At 38.4% G+C, this 20,605-nt stretch overlaps 1 protein-coding gene across 2 annotated transcripts in view; it reads right to left on the bottom strand.

Annotated features, from left to right (window-relative positions):
• LOC309556100 (cadherin-7-like) overlaps window positions 1-20,405 on the bottom strand; it is a 299,042-nt gene extending 278,637 nt beyond the window's left edge. For both annotated transcript variants that reach the window (XM_082258423.1, XM_082258422.1), the window contains exon 1: window positions 20,309-20,405. The gene's annotated coding sequence lies outside the window, so the exon portion shown is untranslated. The remainder of the gene's footprint in view (window positions 1-20,308) is intronic.
• Between the last annotated feature and the right edge of the window lie 200 nt (window positions 20,406-20,605).

Here is a 20,605-nt window from a genome sequence, read left to right on the forward strand (position 1 = left end):
TTCTCTTATATGCTCTGTAGTAGTTTTATGTTAGCATTTCTACTTTCTTTATAATAAATTAGATCTTTTTATAGCTAGCATTGTTATTGTACCCTCCATTAACTTCATCAGAGCCTTGATAGACCATCATAGGAATAGACAAGATAATACATATTTATAATAAATAGGGGAGGTACAAAACCATCCCAAAAAATTTTTCACATACATACCACAGACAAGTAGGCTTCTTATAAGGTGTCGCTAGTGGCTTCAAACAAAGATGAAAGGTAACCAGGTGAGGATGCCTCAGTGCCTTTACGGGCTATGGGTTAATACCAAACTGTATAGCTCTTGTCACGGCTCTCGCCATGCCATACAAACGGCCAGACGTGGCCCCTGTTAAGTACCTAACAAGGATTTGAACCTGGGTACTTTGATGCTCTGTCCTGTTATCCTGCCTCTGAGCAACACTTCAGCTCATATGGATCCAGTCTTGTTTATCTGGCATTGCCTTCAGCACTAGGGGGCTGGACTTTACCTGAGTATGCTCCTGTCTCTCATTGTCCACCTGAAGCTAATTGCTCATTTAAGCAAGCTATAAAACACTGCCTCTCCCTGAGAGCAGTGTCAGTTCATTGTTCCTGGTTGACAGATTTTGTTCTTGTGTTCTTGTTTTGTGAGCTTGATTTCCAGACAGACTCCGGCTTCTGACCTTACCTCCACTCCTTGTTTATCCTGACTCATGGCATCCATTGACTATGGTTATTCCTGGACTATCCTTCCATTTGTATTCCTGCTGGTACTGCTAATTGGACCACTTTTCCTGCAAAGCCCCCCATGCACAGATTCACAAACCAGGTGGATTCCTTACCTGGTCACCTTGGACTGTGTATATCTGCAAGGGTGAGCGTACATCTCTGCGCTACAGACTCCAACCAAGGTAAGCCCTGACAGCTCTCAATGATCAAAGCCTAGAAGGTATGCTAGGAGAACAATATTCTAGAGATCATCATGTAGCTAATATCATACAATACCTGAGATTGATCTCTGCTCATATATGGAATAAATTCAGAGAATCCTCTCAAAGACCAAAAAATATATCTATATAAAAATAACTTTGAGAAAAAGGGGGAGAAAAAATTGACCCCAACATTCTATTTATACAGAACAGGGCTTGGTATATGGTATATTACTACAAAGCCCTGCAAAAAGTGTTCAAATTTACATATCACAAATCCACACTGCACTTATTCTTTCTGCTGTTACACAATCACCTTCACATTATTACAAATTAACTTTATTCTAAATATTAGTAAATATCACCACTTCCACTTTTAAGAAACATGAGTAAAATGATTTTATCCCCCTAACAATCTTTAGAGGCTTAAACAAAAAAAAAAATATGCATAAGTTTAACAGTTGCTGAAAAGGGTGGAACCACTTTCCCTGTTAAAAGCCATTTTTTTAAAAATCAGAAACTCAATGCAGTCTTTGCACATATTAAATCAACTAATTCTAAACATTGGATTATGGCATTTATAAATTACACTTGAACATCATTTTGCAGAAGGTTTCCCAGAATTGGGAGGAAAGCTCATGTTTTTTTATTAAATATCCCACCTCTTGAGAGCTCAAGATTAGCATATTTCCAGCTTGTTGGTGGTGCACAGAATATTGCCCTGCAGCCTTAATTGAATTTCTTTACACATATAAGCATACAGTGCTGCACAGTGAAGCTTCGTTCCAAGGCTCCCAAGCCTCCTGTTCTGTTATTTTGGGATTTGTAATGTCACTTCCAGAGCAGCTGGGGCCCAGGAGTACTATGGCAGGAGGTCCTGCAGGTTCTGCATGCACAAGTAGAAAATAATACCAATTATTTTAAATATTACCAGGGCAGTGGTAATACTATCCACTATGCAATATATAGGGTAACCTATAAGGCTCTCGTTAAAACAGATTAAACAGAATAGGTTATCTGCTTAAAGTGAAACTTTAGTCAGAAAATTAAGTCCTGCTAGATCACTTCGTGCTAGCCCCTTTTGAAGGTGTAGCTATGTAAAACATTAAAAATAAGTATCTATACTGTTTAAAATCCAGTATTACACTATGTCACCCTGCTCGGCACATGCTTTTTTGCTCTCTATTTTTAGGCACTGTGCCAAATTTCTAGAGGCTCACCTGCTGACACCCTGAAGATTTACTGCTGTTCAGGGGCTCTGGGTTAAGCAAAATAGCAGCTTCCAGCAAGAAGAAACAGGAACAATCCTGAATATTAATACATGAAAAATACTTTTCCTGGGAACATTTATTGGATTTATTGTTTGAAAAATAGGACCAAATTTTTTTCCTCCTGCAACCAGCACATGAAAACCTAGCCCCATTACACATCTGTGGAGTTCTGTCTGAAGTAGCCTGATTGGTGTTTAGCTGATCCTACTCTATAAAACAAGTGGGAATCTGGATGATTAGTCTGTGTCCTAACGCACAGTGGTAAGAAACCCATTATCAATCTTAAATTCAGTTTACTGTATTTTGTTATATATATATACTATACATGTTATATATACGTATTATGTTGTTAAGAATTTGAAACCTTAGATGTCTGGCATACTCACATGCTCTGAAGTTCTATTTATTTAGATTGAGTGAATTAAGCTCAAATGTTGCAGTACTGATTTTGGTTTAATTTACTCATTGAAATGGGTGTGATAATACAATATCTCTTGAAGAAGCCAAAGTGGTTGGCGAAACATGTTGGGACTATCACCTTAGAAGTTGCACCAATTTTGGACTTTGTCCACAGTTCTCCAGTATACCATGATGGAGTGATTTTTAACATTTATGTTTATATATGTTGTGTTTCAAGACAAATTTTTAATGAATTGAATAAAACATGTTTATTTTTTAAATTATTCTCCAGTTATTGGCACCTAAAAAATACCAGCTCCTACGGGAGCACCCCTATTCTGTGTCCTGTATCTTTATTAAGGGATGCAGTGCCGGGGTGTTTACCTTTGAAAACATATTTTCAATTTTCCTGTTCAGTTGTTTTGGGATTTGGAATGTCACTTGCAGAGCAACTGGGGCCCAGGAGTGCTATGGCAGGAGGTTCTGCATGAACAAGTAGAAAATATTACCAGGGCAGTGGTAATGCTATCCACTATGCTATATATAAGATAACCTATAAGGTTTTTCTGTAAAACAGCTTTAACAAAATAGGTTATCTGCTTAAAGTGAAACTTTAGTCAGAAAATTAAGTCCTGCTAGATCACTTTATGCTGGCCCCTTTTGCAGGTATAGCTATGTAAAACATTACCAATAAGTATCTATACTGTTTAAAATTCAGTATTACCCTGTCTCACCCTGCTCAGCACATGCTCATTTGCTCTCTATTTTTTAGGCACTGTGCCAAATTTGTAGAGGCTCTACTGCTGACACCCTAAAGACTTACTGCTGTTCAGGGGCTCTGGGCTTCAGCAAAATGGCAGCTTCCAGCAAGAAGAAACAGGAAAAATGCCAGAGGCAGTTTACAGCACACAATGATTTTCATTATTATTGTGGAATGTACGTTCCTCACTAAAGAACATTATTTTTATTAAATTGTTAAAGTTCAACTTTAAGTATCAAACAGAGTAACTTTGACTTGCTGTTTACTAAACAGGCACAACAATAGAGCCAATATTAAAAAAAAGATAATGGATGCCAAAGAGCATACATAAGTGTAGAACAATACAAAACATTTTTTCAATGTTACACAGACATAGCCTTTTCATGGTAATGTTTCTGTGGTTCAATCAGGGTAACATATGGCTTTATAGTATAGTCTCTGTAGGACAATAACAGAGAGTTTAGCTGAGAATCTCTACTTCAGTTTAAAACAATGCAGCTACTTGCAATTGTCCTCGTGGACAGCATCTCTCACAGTGAAGTTCAAGATAGCTCTGGTAACATAGGTAAGCAGCTGAAGGGATCAAAGGTCCAAAAATTAAGTGCCACCCTCCAGTACTCTGTAAGTAATAGGGGAGGCTCTCCCCACAGTATCTAAGTCTTTTGACGATGCCCTGTTCAGTTGCCCACAACCCAGTTCTGACAATGGAGAACCACTCACATGGCTGCAGATTACTTACTTAGCTGCCTTTGCCTCATCAGATATGGCCTATCTGACATGTCCAGGAATCCAGGGAGGTGTGCAAAAGGAGTTAAAGGGACATTCTCTTGCATGTGAGCATAGTGAGTAAATGGATACCCCGCTACATAGCTATCTCTCCTACTTGTCAATCTGACAACTGAAAGATCTTTCTATTAAGATAGAAATCTCTCAGTTATCATAGCACTTCATCATAAGTGTATCGTAACAGTGGACAATAAAGACTTTGTTTCCTGAACATTTTTTGGTGTATCTTATAGATTTTTGACTGCCAATAACTAAAATAACCTGTCATTTAATCTATCAAGTGAAATTTAAAGAAATCTTCTGTTTTGCACTTTGTAATTTATTTTGGCTATGTTTCACACATGAAAGAAACATAGAAAAGCATGGAAGTGTTGTTTGTAACACATCCAATACACCAAGTACAACTGAAATATCTGTGATCTGTGAAGATCTACAAATTGTGGCTCTGCTGCTTGGAGTGCAGCTGGTATATACCAAGCACTCTTGTTACATATGCAAAGGAGACAGTCATGAAATAGAGTTGCATTACAGTATATTAAAAAAAAAGTCCACTCTGAAATAATTTGGTTCCAGGACAGAAAAACGTGATGGAAAATGTCAGAAAGAGATGTACAAGGAAGGTGAAGACTTTGCAATCTGAGACACATTTTAAAGAATAACTAATCCAAAGGTTAAGCATGGCATTTTTTGTCCCCTGAAGATGTGCCTTGCATTAGCGGGTGAGGTAGCGGCCTTTGATGTCATCAAACCTGCTGGTGTACCGCAACATGGTGTTTTTAAACATTTATTACCCTAAGACGGCCGTGAATATATTTGCATGTAAATATATAGGTGTTTTTAGCAATAATACTCTATGGTCCTTTGTATTTTCGCCTGAATCTTACTGCAGAGAAATGCACATTCTGGACAACCAGTGAAGGATCTGGTGAGTATGGAGGTTGTTACCATACCCTGGTGTGATTCACATTTGGTGCATCCAATGCTATTGATCTCTTATAATCTAGAGATCATGGTTATACAGAAAGGGAATTCACATACCTGTGTTTCAGGTGGTTTGGGACCTAAACACGTGGAACTGTGGTGTTTTATTTTCACAAGATCATACACTTGCCCCCTAGTGGGGCCCTGAAGTATTTCTTTGGAAGTGGAACTTTTGTTTTCGCACATGATTGCTTATATTGGCCTTCCAGTGGAGCGCTGGACATTACTTTGGGAGTTGATAACTTGGTTTATATTGTATATGGTTTCATCAAAATACTTTATTGGTGATTTTATTCATTGATGTTGATAATAATTTATATAATTCTATTTTTGGTTTTTCATTGTGAGTTTTATTGTTAGAGGGAAATATTTTTGTTGGTCCAAAGATCAGATGCATCATCAATGACAAGCAGTTTGAAGATCTGTTCATGGGGCCAGAGAAAATTGCCTGGAAAACATTTCCATTTACAGAGCACCAAAGTACATTCAACTGGTTGAAAAACTTCTTACGGTATACAAGGTCATAGATTGTAACACGTCACTGAAGATTTATTTTCTGTATTCAAACTTGGACTTCTCTCCTGAAAATATAGGTCTAGTCAGTTATGAACATGGTAAAAGGTTTCACCGGGACTTACCCATATTCTACATGATATACAGTAATTATTCTAAAATATTATTTGTGTTCAGTTTAAGTGGGTCTATCTCCCAGAAAGAAAAAAAAAAAAACTACAAGTGCAGATACTCTTATAATTAAGTACTGCAGCTCTTGCTTTTAAAAGGAGGCTATAGTTCTACTTTTACAGTTATAGGAATGGGGCTCTTTAAATCAAAATATGGTCAGTCCATAATTTTTTCATCTTTATTACACTGGCACTATTTTTAGTTATTTCCCTATTTGCATGCAAATGTGTAAAAATGTGCCTATATGGCCAAGCTGCAAAGATTCTTTACACTTCACTTAAATTGGGTTAGCTTCTAAATGTACCCTGTCTCCACCTTTCCTCCAGTCATTAAAATATGTCAGCATGCAAAGCAAAATTGTTTCCTTATACTATGCTTTCATTGTAACAAGGAGAATGTCAACTCTCATCTGAGAGCACTGACACTACTAGTACTGGCTGTCAGTGTCAGCCAGAGATTGCAGACAGGGTGCCAGGAAGCATTTCATTTGATTGTTGGCACCAAGATCACAGATAACAGAATACAACTTGATCACTGCATGCTTCATCTTTGCATGAAGAAATCTTCCAAGGGAGTAAAAACCAAGGACAGCATAAGATGGACCTGCAACAGGGCTTTTCTACTCTTAGATCAGAAGAAGACAACATGATAGACGGAAGCGTGAAACAGAGCCAGAGATCCGCTTAGTCCTTTACCATCCTCAACATGCACTATAACCGTGGGTAAATTAATTAGTAGTTTCATCAATATGACAAGGACACTCAGCTATACATGTTCACCCTTTCAGCACAATCTGTCACTTTTCTTTCCTCATTAATGGTATCCCATTGACTTAAAGCTGAACTCCAGGCAAGAGCAAAACTATGCAATGAGTTTATGTATTCACTAGAAAAGTGTAACATGATTACTTACATGCAACTGATATGAAGACCTGAATTTGTATTAAAATCTATCTCTTTTAAATCTCTGTACATCAGCTCTATGAGAGACTGAGATTGCAGCCAGCCAGGGCTCTGCTACTTTGTTAGTTATCAGTTTGAATATGCCTATAGTTGGGGTGGACACAGGGTAACCTCATCCATGTTTAGCTTCTCCTTTACTGTCCAGTCACATAATGGTGACTGGGTTGTATTGCCAAACTTGCTTGCAGTAGAGAAAAATAAGGTCACCAACTGGGTATGCTGTCTAGCAGGGATGCTTGGATTAAAAGGCTGGCTGAACCGAATTACAAAACCTCTGACAAGCAAAAGAGTTTATGTATATATATATCTGTATCTCTACATATGTATCTGATTGCTTAGCGATTATTTTTCACCATGAAATGATTGCTAGTGCTTGCTCCATTTCAGAAACTGCTGAGCTATTGCAATATGTGTAGCAGTAAAACTACTTTAATGAATGTAGATTCAAAGTACTCACAAACTTGGGTAAAAACAGGCATATGTAAATAGGAGATGGTCCTTTCACTTCTGTATTCCAGGGGGGTCCTAGGGGACAATGTCCAGCATCAGCTTCTGTTTGGCAGAGTGCGCCCTGGTATGCTCCAGGGGCTTCCAGGGTCCACTGGAGACTGTGGCTTGTCTGGCTGGGGCCCGCAACGTAAATTCCTGGTCGCGACATGATGGACAAACAGTGACGCGTTGCGGAGCATGCGCTCCTTCTACAGGCCATTTGTCCATCACGCCGTGACCAGGAAGTGACGTCACAGGCCCCAGCCGGACAAGCCACAGCCTCCAGTGGACCTGGGAAGCCCCTGTAGCATACCAGGGCATACTCTGCCAAACAGAACCTGATGCTGGACATCAGCCCCTAGGACCCCCCTGGAATACGGAAGTAGAAGGACCATCTCCTATTTACATATGCCTGTTTTTACCCACATTTGTGAGTACTTTTAATCTACATTCATTTAAGTAGTTTTACTGCTACACTTAGTACACACTTGTGGTTTTCTCCTCTCTTGCTTCCTTGACAGAGCCGCTTCTCTTGTCATCACCAGCAGTCAACAGTGTGCAGGTACCAGACCAGGAATTGCCCTCCATTCCAGGATTCCCTGTCCATTCTTCTACATGTCCTGATGCTCCTGGACTTATGCTGTATTTATCCCTTATTATTCTACTTCATCACAAGACTGATAGAGACTCTACTGATTATCTGATCGTGTGCCAATTCCTGTTTATGATTGGAATATTTACATACTGCTGTTTCTGAAACTTACAGAGAATGGTTTAAAAAATATCCAGTGTGTGCCAGTGCTTTTGGCAAAAACACCTACAGTAGATAAAAGGCTACATAACATACAAATGCAATATATTATATTTACCTTATTAAGAAAGATAACAAAAAAAAAAATAATGTTTTAAATATTTAAACAAAGAAGGAGAATATGTGCAAAAGCCTTCTAAAATAATTGCTAATGGATATCCAGATGGTTTAGATTTTATAAGATTTTTTTTTACAGCCTTATTTTCACTAGGACTAGCATCCCTGGCTTCAGCTTTTGACTGTGATTTCACCCACAGGTCACACCAGGAAATACTGTCAGATGTATACTGTGTGTGCATTAAATGTACAGTATAGATCATACTTTTAAAGCTAAACTTCAGGAATTATTTGTATCACATTCTTACATTGGTCCAGTTTGGCACAATGTAAGTATGCATATCTCATACGGGAAGGGCCACTGTATTAGCTGCAAATCAGTTAATGGTCAGCCCTACTACAGTGACAGCAGCTATATTGAGCTTGGAATTAAGGAAATTGCTATTGCTAAGAGTATGGACTTTCCCGGCACCACAATATGACAATCATGTCATAAAATAATATTATTTTATTTAGAAAATGATTAAAAAGTTTTTAACATCATAACAAAAATAATATTGTATTGTGGTGCCGGGAAAGTCCATGCTCTTAGCAATAGCAATTTCCTTCATTTCTTATCGAATAGGACGTGGCACATTTTCTATAAATAGTGTCCACAATGGCCATCTTGTGGTGACACTGTAACATCACATATATTGAGCTTGGGTTCTGTGTTCTGCCGCTTCCCCATGTAACACTGACCACAGCGGGTTACTCACTCAGCATTGCTACCATTTATAGAACACCTTGTATTTTTTTCATGAATACAAGGTGCTCTCTGATTGGATAAAGTGGAGATTGCGATGTCCTTTGGTCTTCACCTTGTCCAATCTAAGTAAATCTAGTATTCTTTGAATAAATAAAAGGTGTTCTATAAATGGCATCAGTACTGAGCAAGTTACCACACGTGGCCAGTGTGCTGAAGGGAAACTCACACCTGTGGCCATTGTGCTGAAGGGAAACTCACACAGAACCACAGAACCTGGAAGATTTCCGCTATCACTGTAGTAGAGCCAACTACTAATTTGATTTTCAGCCTCCCCAAAGGACCTTCAGGTATGAGATATGGATACTTACTTTGTGCCAAGCTGGACCAATAGAAATACAATACAAATAATTCCTAGAGTTCAGCTTTAATCATTGCCCCAATGAACACAGTTTTTGATTCTTCCTAAAAGGTGTGATGAGGCTCATATTGTTAAACAAAACAGTATTGAATTTTCCGAGGTGGAATAATTGCTACCCCTTAGAATAATTCCTAATTTAATGCATCTGCAATGGCCCTGACATATTGATAGCTCACTTATTAAGAATAATCTCCCTGGGTACACATTTTAAAGCTGAAGTCTGCGATGAAAGTTAATTTCTACAATTACTTTTTTTTTATATAGGTACATAGGTATATTATGAATGTGCATACCATAACTCTGTAGCCTCCTAGCTCACATTAGGAAACTAATTTTGGTACCCGGATGAGGTATTAGGCCACCAGATACTTCACATCCACTTGCTGAGCTGCACCACTTGCAAAGACTACAATTTCCATTATTGAATAGGAATTGTAGTTATACATGTGCATTAGTGTGGCTGTGATTTGGGCAGGAATAAGGCACTTGTGAAGGGCTGGTAATGTGGGTGAGTTACAGTTGAGAATTTAGCAAGCCATGTGGAACTCCACTTCTGTGAATGGGAGAACTACAACTACCATCATATATTGTATAGGAGTGCATTGATGCTTCCTGTCAGCCTGTAACTGCTTGCCCGTATGGGGTACGGACAGACAGCTACACTGAAAGTCTGCAGAAGCCTGAGATTGCACTCATGATCTAATGATCACAAAGCTCAATGCTTTCACAGGTTCCTAATACAAGAAATAAAAAATGTACATTTTTTTACCTGCAAAGAGATGTGCATTTTTTTTTTTAATAAAAGGTAAACCTATTCTTTAAAGTGTAAATACAAGTGATTTTTTTTTCAATTCTGGAAAGAGTAGGGAAGGGTTAGAATCCTTGTTTAGCTGTTATTGACGTTTGTGTCATTGCTGGAAAGATTTACCTTCCTTATGTTCCTGGTGGCCATTGCAATCAGAAGAGAAAATTAGGAAATGTTAAATCTGCCACAGAGAACAAGAGATAGGGGTCAATCTTCCACTCTTTCTGGTAGGAGATTTAGGTGGCCACATGGTTCAGGCTGATGCCTGTGATGCCCTTCCACCCCTTGACCTTAGTGGAGTGCTGGGCTCCATTTCCTCCTAGCAGTGTAGTCTTACATTTACTGCTGGAGTAAGCAATGTTTCACTTTTTCTGAAATATAAACCAAATAAATATCTGAACAGTTAATGCCAAAAAATTGTAAAGTCACCCATTATTAGGGTTTAACATGAAACACGGTCAGAGTCCATAACCCCCCATCTGTAAACCACCCCCTCCACTTACAGAATCTTCTTGCTACAAATTTGAATTCAGTGTGGCTGTGTGGCTTCTCATTCTCCCACCAGCTGCATCATTCATTCATAGAAAGTTGGTAATGGAAAAACTACTAATTAAGTCCCATCTGCCTCCTCATCCACAAGGCTGTAGTTCCCAATTGAGCACAAGTTTGGTGACATCACCACATTTGTAGCCTATTGATACTTCCACCAGCTCAATAGCTGGAGGAAGTGTTTGGAGGGAAAAATTAAAGATTCGGATGTAATATTTTACCATACATCTCTTAAACGGAATGTAGGCTGATGACTGATATATCCCCTGGCTCTTCCATAAGCTGATTTCCAACCCTTCAACTGAACCAGGATGTACTACATGTAATGTGGAAGTTCAGTGCATAGGCTAATGTGACCGCAGCCTAAGGTCCTTAGTGAGGATAATTGAATCATAATAGAAGTAGGACACTGACGGTTAAACAAGGAAATTATATTTTATTTAGTCATCTACAGCTGCAGCCTTGATTTTTTCAATTAAAAAAGAGCATAATATTATGGTATTATAGAAAGACTCCCGGGTCCTTGCATTGAAGTAGATATAACTCTCAACCTAATGACGTTTACTTCACTTAATCAGTGTATCAGAAACATTATTGTCCATAACATACTTGTTTTCACCATTTTTTTCATCTTTTGTTGCATATTGTCAATACTGATCTCCTGCACTCTTTTTTGCAGTCACTTCATGTCTACATTCATGCACTTTAGGAATGACTGCATGGTATTTCTCAGGGCAGGTTTCCTAATGGTGATAACAATGGGCCATGCTTGTGAATTGTCTGCTGACACGGACACATGTGGTCTCCATTGGGAATGTGTGCGATAGGGTGACAATACAGGAAAACATTCAGGAGAACATTCTCGAGACAGGGACAGAGCGCTGTCATATTTTAACAGGAATCACCTGAACAAGAACCTTCATGGCAGGATCACCAGGAATCGTTTAAATGAAAGCTACAGATTTAAAAACACGAATGACTTTTTAATTTTCCTTTTTTTGATATGAGGTGGTGATATAGTGTCAACAGACACAGTACTTTACATATAGTACGTTCACATCAGTACCAGACCCCACGGAGCTTCCTATCTCACATGCATACATAAACATGCTAGGGCCAAATAAGGCCCTGTTCAGATCTTGTGTTAGTGGGAACCACCGTTCCCAATCATGATTTGTAAGGCAGAATTTGACGCGTTTCTTTGTGTTGCACATAGGGCAGCCTATTCACTTTAAATGTAATAACCAATGCACTTTTTTTACCCCTAAAGTGGCTCCTGTTCCTTTTCGGACCACAAGCTTTGCGTGATTTTTAAAAGCACATTTGCCACGATTCCTGTGCAATTCTGTCACATAACAATCGTGGCAACATTGCACCGCCTTTTTGGTGCCATTAGGTATAATAGCAACCAAACACGCATCACGCGATTTGCCATAATTTTAAACACGAGCAGAATCACAGCAAATCTGCCTGCGATTTCAAATTGCCTTATGTGAACAGAGCGTTAGACAGGAGCCAATTAAAGCGGTTGTAAACCCAAAAAGTAAAAAAAAAACAAAAAACTGCAAGACAAAGGCATAATGAGCTACTATGCATTGCATACTAGCTCATTATGTATTACTTACCTTAGAACGAAGCCCCGACACGGACCCCCGGACATCGCTGCGGGCGCCGCCATGATCCCTCGCCGTCTCTTCCGGGTTTGGCGGCTCCGGCGCTGTGATTGGCCGGAGCCACAATGACGTCCCTCCTGCGCATGCCTTATTATAGGCTTACCTGTAGGTAAAAGTGTAAAAAAACATGATACTACCGCTTTGACCTACCAGCTTGGAGTGTGGGAGAAACTCACAGAAGCACAGGGAGAACATGAGAACTCCATGCAGGTAGCATCCAGGTTTTGGTTCAAACAAAGGACAATAATGTTGCAAGTCATAAGTTCTAAACATTAAGCCACTGTGTTGCCCACATTCATGCTTATTTACAGTTTTAGTTATTGGGTTTACACAAAATTTAAGTCTAGGTTCACATTTGCGATATGAGGCAATACACATGCATTGCCATGCATTTGTTCGTTGCATTGCAATATAGGCAACCCAGACTGTTTACTACATCTAAATTGCACCAAATAAGTGTATGACCCAGTTTTTAAATCGCTCTCCACCAAAACGTATGGTATTTTCTTACCATGCATTTTTTCACACATTTCTCACGCACTTCACCAGGGTGCATAAGGAGCTTTAACAATTAATGCCCGTAAAGGGATGTGCAGGCTTTCGGGAGTTGGGGGAACCGATGCAATTTTGCATGCGCCCCTGTATTGCACAAATGTAGACCTAGCTAAGAATCATAGTTAGCTTTTTTTTTTTTAAAGTTGCAAAACCTGTTCCATGTTACACTGCTTCATACAGAACAGCTTAATTTGTGTTAGCTGTGTGCAATTTTTTTTTTTTTTAAATGGCACTGCCTTCCACAGGGTTCTCCAGCACAGCCTTTATCTGACAGCATATTTTTTACTGTTGAACTATGCTCTGTTTCAAGGGGGAATTAAGCTCAGAAAAAAAGAAATTACCAAAAGAGCCAGTGTATGCTGCACATGGAGACAGCACAACTTTCATTATTTCCTCTGCACTATCCCAGCTCAATTAGTGTCTCCTTTGTCAGTACGACAGTGACACCCACTGGTTAACACTGACAGTCATGATCGGATAGTCTCCCTGCAGAGTAACTGGCGATGACAGATCGTTATGATGGAGTTCTTCGATCAGCAACTTACATTGTTATGCTACCGTATTTTTTTTGTCGTGGCTTTAGCATCTGTTAAAATAATGCTGTAAAAGACCATGCAGTAGGTTTTACATAAGTAACACTATGGCTTTTCTCACATTTTCTATTTTAAAAAGTTGACATTTGCAAATGTTATTTGTGAACATAAACAAGCTCATTTAGTAAGGCAAAAAGTAATGATAACCTTCACAATTCAGTAACCCACAGCAAGCAATCAGAGACAGTGTTTCATTAACTGACTATGGTGGACAATAATTAGACTCATTACTGTCCCCTTTAGCTACAGCTATGCATTTTGCACTCTTACTGAATATAAAAAAGGTCAGCACTTTTTATTTGTTCATGGAATTTTCTTATGTCACACTTTTTTTTTTTGTTTTTTACTTTTCACATAATAGTGACTGCACCAGGTATAAATGCAGCATAAATAATTATAATATGTGTTTGTTGATGTTGTGCTTATCTTGTCAAAAGCACATGTATAAACATGTCAGCGTACAGAAGCCCAGAAAATATAAACTGAAAATGACAAAAAGCTAGTCCAGACAACTGAAATAATTAGCTTGAAGTTTGGGCCTTGGTCCAGAATTGAATCTGCTGGTAGAGAAAGCTTTAAGAATGGAAAACGTTAGAACATGCTATATGTGAGGTGAGTCTAAACCCCAAGGGCATGCTATAGGCAATTCTGAATGGTAGAATATGCAAAAGGTCACTGTAAAGTTGTGAACTTGCTACAGGGGAGTCTGACCATCAAGGAATATGACGTCTTTGAAGACTGACACACTGAAGCACATTCTAAATAACATGATAGGCCTCAAGGTAGGTCTAACCAAAGAAAACTGCAAGAAGTAATAAAACAGGCTAAAGGTAAAGCCAGAATGCTATGAGATGCCAAAAGGTTGACCAACATTTTATTCATAAAGCTGTTAAAGAGGGTATTTTGCAAACATTTACAAAATTGGCCAAGTTTCCACAACTATCAGGTCAAAAGTGGTAAGCAAAACTACGTTAATTTCATGTTCATGACCATTTCCCATTCATGCAAATTTTATGTTCATAAAGTTGCATTTTGCATTTTTTTTTTTACTACTATCTGCAAGTGAAATCCTAAAAAAGATTGACAATTCCAACAATATGGACTGCAATACTATACTGATAAAAGTATACCTGTGCTCAAACATTGGACATTCACATCAAAACACAGTGTACTATGCATGTGCTGAGGCACATTGCATTAGGCAGCCAACTCAAAATTAGTTTGCTAAAATGCACCCCAATGTACAAAAAAAATTGATCTTGCTGCATTGTTAAAGTAACATGCACATCACACATTGTGGTGCTTGTGGTGAGTTTTAAAGCAGTTATGTTCTGGATGTGCTTTGGGGAATGGCACCATAATGCACCTTTGCATGCATATTGCGTGTTGTGTTTTGTAGTCACTCACTTTCCCTAAAATATTAACATACTCTTGAAAACAAGAACTGATTGACCTTTGTAGCTGCAGTCACTGTGGTCAAATTCATCCAAAAAATCCTCTGGACTTGTTTTTTTTTTCAGTCCTAACAGCTTGCAGCACCTGCCCTTTGTTTGCATTGGAAAGCTGTCAAGCTGCAAAGTCCATGTTACCAGAGAATATAAGAAAAGTGGGATTGCAATTTTAGTGCCTCTGTTGTAAAATTGAAGATGTTCTATTCCACAGGGGCTGCAGCTACAAAAGTCAGTGAGGGCTTGTTTTAAAGCACATTCAACCTGCTTGCTAAGAATTTGTAAATACTTTGATGCCCATAGTCTGGCACAATTAAATGTGTACTCCAAAATTACTCTACAATGAGAATATGAAAGCTTCTAAAAATCGAAGACCAATGATTTAGGCAGAACATTTTTTTACATTTTTTTTTTAAAGTGGTATGTTTCAATAATGAGCAGGTTAGATTTTTTTTTTTCAATTACTCTCAATGTATTATGATCATATGGGCTGACTAACTGGGGCTTTATCAATACCAATAAACAATAAAGAAATACTTGCCCTAATACTGCTATACATTTGTCCACTTTCAATAAACAGGCAATAAGAGAAATGGTTTTCAATGGGGAATAAACATCTAATGAAAGCATATCCACCATAAAGTCCACTGCCATACATGCAATCAGAAAAATCATCTGGGAAACCAGAAAACTTAAAATGGCTTTTTAGTATCCAGAGAAGACCTAGCATAGCTAGTGCCACCATGTTCACAGAGCTTCTTAGGCTACTTAACTGGTCCTGTATTTGTTGAGTGTATCTCTATTACTAAATCATTTCCATAATTTCCAGCTAGGGCAGACATACCAAAATTTTTGACCAGCTGGAGGGTTAGACGTTATCTTTGTTTACAATCATTGTTGGTGGATTGAGAAAATCACTGACAAGATCCCAGTTCTGATTCACCTGCAGGCATTTCAATTTTACTGAATGAGGGAAGATTTGATTTCTTTAAAAAGTAAAACAGCATTCTATAAGCTTTAAGATTTTCAGTCAGAAATCATATTTCATTGTTTAAATTGTTCTAAACTGCTGATAACTGAAACAGGTTGTACTGTCTGTAAGGCTTTGTGTTTTATTCTTGCCTTTTGCACTTTTGTACTTGTATCAGTTTGATCACTGGTCCTTCAATAATTCTGTTCTCTGAAAGCATCAGTTCACATAAAATTAGTTTATACCAAGGTTTGACACAAATAGAATCTACAAAAGTTTCTACCATCTCTCAAGTAGACTGCTAACCTTCAGAGTACACAGCTTTCCTATCAACTATAGGGGAAAGATCTCACCGGTTATGCCAAATTTTAAGCATTTCAAAATATTTAAAACATCCGGAAGAGTACTTCTTTTTCATATTGACCATAGAAAGTGGGCAGAGCTATGAACTCAGGTGCAAAGCTCAGTCAGTCCAAAGAGCTAAAAAGTTGGTTGGTCATTTAGTTACGACTATGAGATAAAAGGCCGACCATGTTAACCTCCATTGAGAAAGGGATGCCTATTGACAAGTATCACCAAACCACCAAGTCAGAAAACGTACTTAACCAAATATTTGTAGTATATTGCTTGATATTGTGTTGATCCAAACACTGTATGCAAAGTTTGGGCCACATCTGCCATTAAATTGCTTCTACCACTGGGCCCTATTCACCACTGGGCCCTGTTCAAGCATTGGGTGGTGCTCTTCTACATTCAACACCTGTGAGAATATACACCTAAAAGAAACCTGTAATAACAGAAATATGGAAGTTGCCATTGCTTCTTCTTTTGAGAATGTCTGGTTGCCACTGGCTCCAATAACTGGCTCCAATAACTTTTGAGTCAAGATTGAAGTTGGAATTCCTAATCTGCATACTAGTATATAGCTTTGGTACTGCACATTTACTTACCAGCTTATATAAACTTTACAGCAATGTTTAATGCACAACAATTTTTACCAAAATGGTGCTGATTAGAATTCAATACAGCATAACATTATTTAACCATTCAATTTTCTACTTTTTAGACAGCAAATACAGCCTCGTGAATAAACGTCATTATTGCTTAAAACAGTGGGCAACTTTATGAAGTCTGTGAATGAACCAATCATAGCAATACCCAAAAACAAAAGAGTTGCTCATGCCAATGAAATGCAATCATATTCCTCACAAAAGCACGGCAATGTGCTTTTATATGTATATTGTTTACTGCACAGACAACTGAGGGTAGAAAAAAAGCTCCAAGAGTCACAGGCTAGGATAATTAACAAGGTAAGGTTGTAATCTACAAATAACATACACAGTAGCAGTAAAGTCTATGCACATGATGCATGGTGTGCCAGCTGGCCAGCGGCTCCCTATTGTTTCATGTATAAATATAGAAGCGTTCCAAGATGCCTAAAATAACTCTGTATACCTGTATACCATTGCTTGAAATAAGAGGTATGAACGGTCCCGCCACAAACATATAACTGACATCAATTATTACTATACAAATGTTGTGATCTTTAACACATCACACAAGTTCCTAAGATTATACTTGATTTCAAGATTGACTAATATAAACAGCAGAGTTTGGAGTGCTTTTACATCAGATATCCTCTGTGTTTGCATGAGAGGTCTCTTATCCGCCATCAATTTTGTAAACGTGGGTGCAGTGCACACTGCTGCATGTAATTTGCTTTAAAACCCTGGGAGGTCATTGCAGCAATTAGGTGCCCTTAGTGAACTTAAAAGCAGCAGTGTACACGCTGTCCATGCACATAGCCTAATACTCTAATCATAGGGAGTTAATAGAAAAGAACTCTGAACACTTATGCAAATTGATGTTCATTTTAGCAAAAGATAATTATTTCAAGGTAAACTGAGGTGACAACAAAATCACCAGTTACAAGAACATTTTTGTGTAACAAAATAGCCATAGATGTGAAACCTAAATAAAATGCCACTGCAAACCTCTGTAATCACTGATTTCTTCTAATAACCAATACCAGTATTAGGTTGGGTATCAAATAATTATGGTAATGAAAGAAAAAACTGATAAAGTTTTCCGGGCTCGCTGCTGTAATGCCAATACTGTATACATTTTGCCTATGCTACTGTAACCTTTACGGTGACACTGAAGGTTACTTGGCTTCGGAATATTCAGCAAATTACCAAAAATAGAAAGTGTGCTTTTGGTGACATCTGCATCCCTGCTGTAGAAAGCAGCAGTGGCTTATAAAACATAATTATGCAGCCCCATTTTTTTTTTTTTTTTTACTGTTTTGCATTTTTTTTTTATTAGTTTTATTTATTATTTTTTAATTCCACTTTCTATCTTGCAACTAAACTATTCTTTTGTGCAACAGTTGCATAACAATGTAAAAAGTAGCATAAATATGGCCACCAGGGTGTTCTAAACCTACTGTATGTACTGTAAAAAGTCTAATGCCGGGATGTAAAGAATAGGCTTGTCATTATCAGACCTCTATTCTGAAATGTCACACACATGTCATTTACTGGGCTCTACTGCAAGTATCTAATTATTTTCTTCACACTGGTGGCAGTGAGTCCTTGTTTCCCTTAATTTACTTTTGCTTTGAGAGACTGGCTGTGGATACCTTATGCTTGGTCATGTCAGCATTCACTTTCATGTTTGAACAGTGTTCCCAGCCTACAAATGAATACTTTATAGACTGCAGGTACTACTAGGTATAAGTTAGCTCAGGTATGCAGTAGGTCTTAGTTAACTGCTCTGAGTTATAGACTGCAGGTACTACTAGGTATTAGTTAGCTAAGGCATTCAGTAGGTCTTAGTTAACTGCTCTGAGTTATAGACTGCAGGTACTACTAGGTATTAGTTAGCTCAAGTATGCATTAGGTCTTAGTTAACTGCTCTGAGTTATAGACGGTAGGTACTACTAGGTATTAGTTAGCTAAGGTATTCAGTAGGTCTTAGGCTCCATGTACACGGGACGTTGTTAAAAGTCCCTTTGAATGCTGGAATTTTTAGGACGTTTGAAACGTCCGTTCGGTCGCGTTTGTACCCGCGTTTAGCGGGCGTTTAGCGGAGTTTGCGGGCATTTGCGTTTAGAAGCGTTCCTAGAGGTCAAAAAAATTATTCCCCTTTAAAATGGATAAACGCGGGTCATCGCGTTCAGACGCGTTCGGACGCGTTTGTGCGTTTGGAACGCCGGGAAACACACGTTCGAACGCAAATAATTGCATTCTAAAAAAAGTCCCTGAACGCAACTGCCTGCAAATGACTGTAAACGACCTGGTGTACATGGACAGATAAGATAAAATGTAGATGGGTTCAGGGGCTTCTGAAAAAAATGCCCAACTGCTCCTAAACGGCCATTTCCAGCGTCCCGTGTACATGGAGCCTTAGTTAACTGCTTTGAGTTATAGACTGCAGGTACTAACAGGTATTAGTTAGCTCAGGTATGCAGTAGGTTTTTGTTAACTGCTCTGAGTTATAGACTGCAGGTACTAATAGGTATTTGTTAGCTAAGGTATTCAGTGGGTCTTAGTTAACTGCTCTAAGTTATAAGTCTTTAGCACAACGCTGATAAAGTCTAATACATTGCCTATTGATTTTTTTTTTTTCGCAGGAACATAATGCTTAGATACATAATTTTTGACCTAATCAAAGTGTTACACTAGTAAGCATCTTCTGCCGTGACTCCAAATATGAGATGACATTGATAATAAATAGCCAGCCCGATGAAACACAACACTTTAGGTATTACTCATGCAAATCAAAGCTAAAAAAAAAGTAGAAAGCAAACGTGCATGACCTTTGTAATATGCTGGAACAGGTAATTTGTATTCCTAACCAATTTGCTAGCAAAGCACTCTGCAGTCTCCAGTTATATTTATTACCTGGATGTTATAATGTGCAGAGTGTGCGCTTACGTGGATGCCAAAAAAAAAAACGAAGGACAGAGAGATGGTTAAATACCCCTGGCTCTTTTAACAAGTAGGTGCTCACTTGGTATATCCACACATGCACACAGAGCAGAGCCAACACTGAGCTCATAATTTTGCAGAGAATAACCTGACACTGAATAGTGAAGTCATGCTTAACATAACCCTCAGTGACCCTAGCTAGAGCTTGAATTGCCAGGAACACTGTGATGAACTACCATGCTGCACACACACTGAAAGTCTGAGCACTTAAAAGAATAGGTCACCAAGCTTTTAACCTAACCTGTGTTAGACAAGCTACTCAGCAGATAATTAAGCTGTGCATTTATACATCAGGAGCTTTTGTAGAATGACAGCTATCACTACAGTTATCAGAAGCATGGACTAGTGTCAAAATAACAGAACACACACACGCACCTCATCTAAGAAAGAGAGACAGAGCAGAGTGCAATGCATATTTACCTTACTCCTAATTTTGGATTCTTGCAAGTCCTTTTCAAATTGGCTGTTCTGCCTGAAAGGCATTCTCCTGATATCTTCCTATTCCCGTCTATCCCTCCTTCCCTTCTGCGCTTTCTCATTTGAAGCATGCTTTTTTTTTTTTTTTTTGCAGACTTGCCTTTTTATATGCTTACTGGCAGCAGGTCTTTTTTATCTCTTTTCAAAGCCACCTCTGATTAAAATGGAAGTAACTTCTAAATGTCATTGATGCTGCATGCAAATGATGCATCTTTTTATGGCATGGAACAGCAGAATCCC

Source organism: Pelophylax lessonae, assembly GCF_965119305.1.
Source record: "Pelophylax lessonae genome assembly, chromosome: 5".
Taxonomy (NCBI): domain Eukaryota; kingdom Metazoa; phylum Chordata; class Amphibia; order Anura; family Ranidae; genus Pelophylax; species Pelophylax lessonae.